Source organism: Arachis duranensis, chromosome 3 (assembly GCF_000817695.3).
Source record: "Arachis duranensis cultivar V14167 chromosome 3, aradu.V14167.gnm2.J7QH, whole genome shotgun sequence".
Taxonomy (NCBI): Eukaryota; Viridiplantae; Streptophyta; class Magnoliopsida; order Fabales; family Fabaceae; genus Arachis; species Arachis duranensis.
The window spans coordinates 82,632,579-82,639,068 of record NC_029774.3 but is presented as its reverse complement, the minus strand read 5'-3'; positions in this window follow the sequence as shown (position 1 = coordinate 82,639,068).

Genomic DNA, 6,490 nt, shown 5'->3' with positions numbered 1-6,490 from the left:
TGGGGTTTAGTGAATCATAGCTCTAAATTCAACAACAATTGCAAAAACAAACATTAAAATTAAATGGAGAGGGAATGAAGAATGAAGAAGAAAAAGTTCTTAAAACTGAAATTTGAAAGTTGCAAGAAAGACAAAATAGCTTTCGGGTATCCTCCCGAAAGTGAAGAATAATCACAATGTCAAAGTAAAAGTAAAAGTCTCTAAAAAAAAGTGGAAGAAGTCCCCTAAGTACAAAATTTAACTCTATTTATACTACTCCCAAGACTCATTTGGAGGTCCTCAATTGGATTGGCAATGTGGGCTTTTCCATGGTTAAGTTCCTGGTCCAATTAAGGAAGATTTCCCCTTTGAAAGTGGTGAAGAGGACAAGAGCAATCTCTCATCAATTCTGGCCCATCTGGGCGTTGTTGCCAAAAATGCTAGCTCTATGCACGTTGGCAACGTGCAAGGAATTTCCTGGGCACCAAGCTTGGTGCTTGGGCGTTGGCAGCCCAAGTTGTTGCCAAACACTTGGCCTTTTCTGAATTCAGTTTTTGGTGCCCAAAGTAGCCTCTTGTTCGAGCTTCAATTTTGTGTTTCACTATAGACTATCATACATGGTTAGAAAGCTCTGAATGTCAGCTTTCCAATGCAACTGGAATCACCTCAATTGGATCTCTATAGCTCAAGTTATGCTCCTTTAAAGAAGGTATGGTCAGGCTGCCTGGCGTTTTTGGTAAACACGCCCATGATAACGCCCAAGGTTTCTGGGGCTCTAAATGAAGCTGGCCTTTAAACCTTCAAATGAACTCCAATACCTCATTATGATATATGGTTGGAAAGCTCTTGATGTCTACTTTCCAATGCCACTGAGTTCATCTCATTTGGAGATTTCTAGCTCAAGATACAGGCTCTTGAAGAGAGCAACATCAAGCTATCTGAGCGTTGTTGCCCACGTTGCTGGCAAACACGCCAGCAACAACGCCAAGCTCTCTCTTCTTCTTGGCTTGGGCGTTGTTGCCCACGTTGTTGGCAAACACACCAGAGACAACATGCCAACATCTCCCCTGGTAGCTTCCTGGCGTTGCCAGCTTGATCTTGGCGTTGGCAACGTGCAATGTATCTCCCCTGGTGGCTTCCTGGCGTTGCCAACTTGGTCCTCAAGTTGGCAACTTGCAATGCTCCATTTCCTTGCTCTTGGGGCTTAAAGTTGCCTCTAATTTGGACTTCCATTTCATGCTCCCTTATGGACTATTATATATCGTTGGAAAGCTCATGATGTCAGCTTTCTAACACAACTAAAAGCATGTCAATTGGATCTCTGTGGTTCAAGTTATTCATCCTTGAAGAGGGGGAGGTCAAGCTGCCAACTCTGCTGAACACACACCAGCACGTTGCCAACTTGGTTTCCAAGTTGCCAACGTGCTGTTCTTCCCTGGCAGCACCAAATGGGTGTTGGCAACTTGGTTTCCAAGTTGCCAACGTGCTGTTTGCTCCTGATTGCACAAAATAGGCGTTGCCAACTTGGTTTCTAGGTTGCCAACTTGCTATTCCTCCTTGTTCCAAGCTTTCCTTGCTCCATTGTCTTCTTGCTTCATCCCTAACATAAACCAAAAGAATTTTCCTCAAAGTTTTGCCATCTTATGCATTAAATTTCAAGGAAATCATTCACATCAACTTGCATATAATCTTCTTGAATCATTTGCATAGATTATTGGGTGAACTCTAATTTTTATGCTTATGCAAGGATTTCACTGCTCATTAGTCCTCATATTTTGGAAGTCTTAGATCTTAGAACTTTCATTCAAATGATATCATGGAAATCTCTCTATAGGTAATCACCTTGAAGCAGCTCATAGTTTCTGTGTCTTGGCCTTGACTCTAAGTGTCATGTCTCAAAGCGTCTCTTTAGATAAGCTTTCAATCAATACTCCAAACTAGTTGGTTTTAAGGTATTAGGTGTTGAAACACCCTTAGGATTTACTTGCTCAAGCCTCTCTCTTTGACACAATTCTACCACAAGCATTTAACTAGGATAGTAACTCTTTGAGTTCTCATTTCCTTCTTTTTCTTCCTAGTAATTGATGCTCAGAGCCTTTTCCACGTTCTTTTGTTTTTTCTGTTTCTTTTGCTTTCTTTTGTTGCTGCTTCTTGGATCAATAAGTGTTTGAGAATCTCCATAATACTTCTTTGAACTCTATTTCCTGCCTATGAGCTCCCATGCAAGTTTTCACAAACATGCAACCTCAATACACAATCATACAACTCGAACCACCACTTCTCTTAATCTTTTGCTTGCCTCAAAATAGATTTTTGACTTCTCAATCATTCTTTTCAAAGAAATGTTCTCTGTTTGCATTTTCATAGGTATTGAGTGCAAGCAATTTCAAGAGTATGGTGTTATGATATATCAGACATCTTAGTTATTGAACTACAAAGAAGTTATACTAAGCAGACAAACAGGGGTACATATCACTTTCAATCATAGTAGTTTAAATACAAGACAATCACTCAACAATACAACCTTTTGGAGTTTATTTGCTTTACTCCTTATCATCATCATTGTTGGTCTTTATATCCCTCTTTGTCTCTTTGGTTGATGATGCTTGATCCTTTTCAAGATTGAAGTGATCGCCTACAATGAACTTTGAAAGTTGCTTGTCCCCAAGCACTTGAAAGATGGTTAGCATGCATGTATGCTTGTGATCTTCTAGACATAAGTTGGTGTGGGGACACCAAACTTAGTTCCTTGCTTACTTTTATATGCAGTGGAATGAATACATGCAAGAAACATCAAGTGCTTCTATTAAGGAAATAAAATCTAAATTAAAAGTAGCAATTGTTAAGTAGTTTTTCTGATTGTTTGGAGCTAGTGACTAATCATGCAAAGGGTTAAAATGTGTATTTAATGAAACTTTTTGGTGGAACACCAAACTTAGCACCTCACATTCACCTTTGAATTCTGTTGGTGTGTAACACCAAACTTAGCTCCTTGCAATGCAGATAAATATACTTAACTCTTTTATTGAATTAACTAAGAAAAGAAAACTACCTTTGGTTGGGTTGCCTCTCAACAAGCGCTTTTTTATCGTCATTAGCTTGACGGTTGTCCCTCTTTAGGGTAGATGATGATCATAGTGCCTTAATCCTTCCCCTCTCGCCGTGAGCTTCCTTCCAGTATCATTCTTGATGATTTCCACATGTTCAAGTGAGAGGATTTTGTTCACTGTGTAGTATCCAGAAAAGTGTGGAGATGTCTCTATTGGTTGGTAAGTTAGCATCACTTTATCCCCTGGTGAGAAGTCTTCAGTGGAGATTTTCTTGTTTCTCCATCCTCTTGGCATTTTCTTCTTGGGACTCTCTTCTTTTCCAGGAGATAGTCCAGGTTTTGGGGTCTCAATTTTTGGACGGTCCTTGCTATGAATCTTAAATGCTGACTTTGATTGCAGTTTCTCCTCTATTCTTTGAGCTTGTTTCAGCACCTCCACCTCTTCATTTTCTTTCCAGCATGAACTTGGAAGTGCCTCATCAGGTGCCTCTTTCAAGTTTGGATCTATGGAATCAATCTTCATACACTCTTCCTCTTGGGTGGAGTCTTGCAAATTCTTGAACACATGGAACACTATATGCTCATCATGCACCCTTAGCATTAATTCTCCTTTTTCGACATCTATCAATGCCCTGGCAGTAGCTAAAAAGGGCCTCCCTAGAATAATGGGAGTGTTGTCATCTTCCTCTATGTCTAGGATGACAAAGTCAACTGGGAGGAAAAATTTGTCCACCTTTACTAATACATTCTCTACAACCCCGAGTGCTTGCTGAATAGATTTATCTGCCATTTGAAGGGCTATCTTTGTAGGTTTCAATTCATGAATCTGAAGCTTCCTCATCAAAGATAGAGGCATTAGATTTATGCTTGCACCAAGGTCACAAAATGCTCTCTCAATCATCATGTTGCCTATTGTGCAGGGGATGTGAAAGCTCCCTGGGTCTTTCATCTTCTTTGGCAAATTTTTCTGGATGATGGCACTACACTCCCTGGTCATCACAACCGTTTGTCCCTCTTTCAAGGATCTTTTCTTTGTCAACAATTCCTTCATGAACTTAGCATATAGGGGCATCTGTTCAAGTGCTTCAATGAAAGGGATGTTGATGTGTAGTGTCTTGAATATTTCCAAGAATTTGGAATATTGCTTCTCTTTGTTCTCTCCTTTAAACCTTTGAGGGTATGGGAGCATTGGTGAGAATATTGGTTGGCCGTTCAGCTTGTTTGGCTAGTTGTCCCACTTGTCGCTCAATATTCTTTATGGTGGCCTCATGTTCCTTTTGTCCCTTGATTAAGGTTTGAGTGCTTTGAGCAAGTGCTTGTGTGGTTTGATTGAGTGCTTGCAAGGTGGCCTCAAGACTGGAGATTCTGGTCTCATGATGGTCAAGAGGGGGTATGATGGGGGCTGAATGTTGTTGTTGGAAGTTATTGGGAGGATTAGTGTGGTAATTTTGTGAGTTGGATGTTGGTGCAGGAAAGTTGTTTTGGTGAGTTTGTGAATTATTATGAGGTGGTTGATATGTATTTTGTGTTTTTCTATATTGGTTAGTGTTGGTGGCATGGTGATTTTGATTGTTTGTGTTACGGGTGTGGTTGTGGTTATTGTTTTTTTGCCAATGGTTTTCACCCCACTTTAGGTTAGGATGATTCTTCCATGATGGGTTGTATGTATCACCATGAAATTCATCCTGAGAATTTGAAGTATTCTGCATGTACTGAACTTGTTCTTGTGGCTGTTCAACATTGGTCCCTTCACCTTGGTTCCATTCAAGCAATGGTTGATTTGTTGTGTTCACTGCTGCAAGTTGCAAACCATCCATTCTCTTTGTTATCATCTCCATTTGTTGTTGGATTTGTTGGTGCATTAACTTATTTTGTGCCAAGATAGCATCAACACCATCAAGCTCCATCACGCCTTTCTTTGGGGCTGGGTTATGTTGCCTCTCTGATGAGTAATAGTACTGATTGTTTGCCACAATCTCAATGAGGTCTTGAGCCTCTTCTGTAGTCTTCATCATGTTGAGTGATCCTCCTGATGAATAATCTAGTCCTTTCCTTGCTTCTAGATTTAAGCCTTCATAGAAGTTTTGGAGTTTGACCCAATCACTAAACATATCAGGTGGACACCTTCTCATCAATGCCTTATACCTTTCCCAGGCTTCATACAATGACTCCCCTTCCATTTGCCTGAAAGTTTGAACCTCTGTCTTCAACTTGATGATTCTTTGAGGTGGGTAGAACTTTGCTAGAAATCTGCCCATCAGGTCATTCCAATTGTCGAGACTTTCCTTGGGGAATGACTCTAGCCATTGAGTGGCCTTGTCCCTCAAAGAGAATGGGAATAGCAGCAGTTTGTAGACGTCTGGGTGTACTCCATTGGTCTTCACTGTATTGCATATCCTTAGAAAAACAGACAGATGTTGATTTGGGTCTTCAAGAGGTCCCCCTCCATAGGAGCAGTTGTTTTGTACCAAAGTGATGAGTTGGGGTTTTAACTCAAAGTTATTGGCCTGAACAGTTGGAGTGGCAATACTGCTCCCACAATGTTTTGGATCAGGGATGGTGTAAGAAGATAACACCCTTCTAGGTGGTCCATCATTGTTGCTGACCCCTCCAGGAGGATTGTGCAGATTGTCCTCCATGACTTGGTCCTCTCCCTCTGTTTCCTCTTCACCGACTATCCCCTTTCCTCTTTCTCCTCTCCTTATCCTTCGGAGGATCCTCTCGTCTTCAGGATTAAGTCTACTAGCTCCTGACATACACAAACAAAACCAAAATCCCAAGTGAGACACTCTATAACTAGAGTGGAATTGAAGTTAGTGAAACAAAGTGTCAAACAGTTAGTGGGCTCAGCAAAAATAAAAAAAATGCTTAATCTAAACTACCATTTACTTAATCATTGTCAATCTTTTCCAATCCCCGGCAACGGCGCCAAAAACTTGATACGTAAAAATTAATATTTCACGTAATTACCGGCAAGTATACCAGGTCGCATCAAGTAATAAAGGAAACTTAAATGACATTGAAAATAAATTGCAAGAAATTAAAGAGTGCAGAATTTTAGAGAGCAGAAAAGTAAATTGCAAGGAATAGAAAACAGAGTGTAAGTGACGGAATGATAAATTGCAAGCAAATAGAAGGGAATTGGGTAGTGGGTATTCAAAATAACTAAAGAACAAAAGAGATGAGAATTCATGATGCAGAAATCATTAGGGATCAGAGATGTAAATTATCATGGATTGACTTGGTTCAACTCCTTCTCAATCATGGGTATAGATACATGGCAGATTGTGAATAATTGGATCCCAATCTCTTGGCAATCCAATTTCTCTCAACACAATCAATTGCCACTCTCGTGATCTAATTGTTCATGAGAAGAGATGAAGCTCAATAGCTAATCCTTCATGCCACACAACTCTCAGGATCTCAACCAAGGGTGTTACATCTCACATACCAACCCAAAGT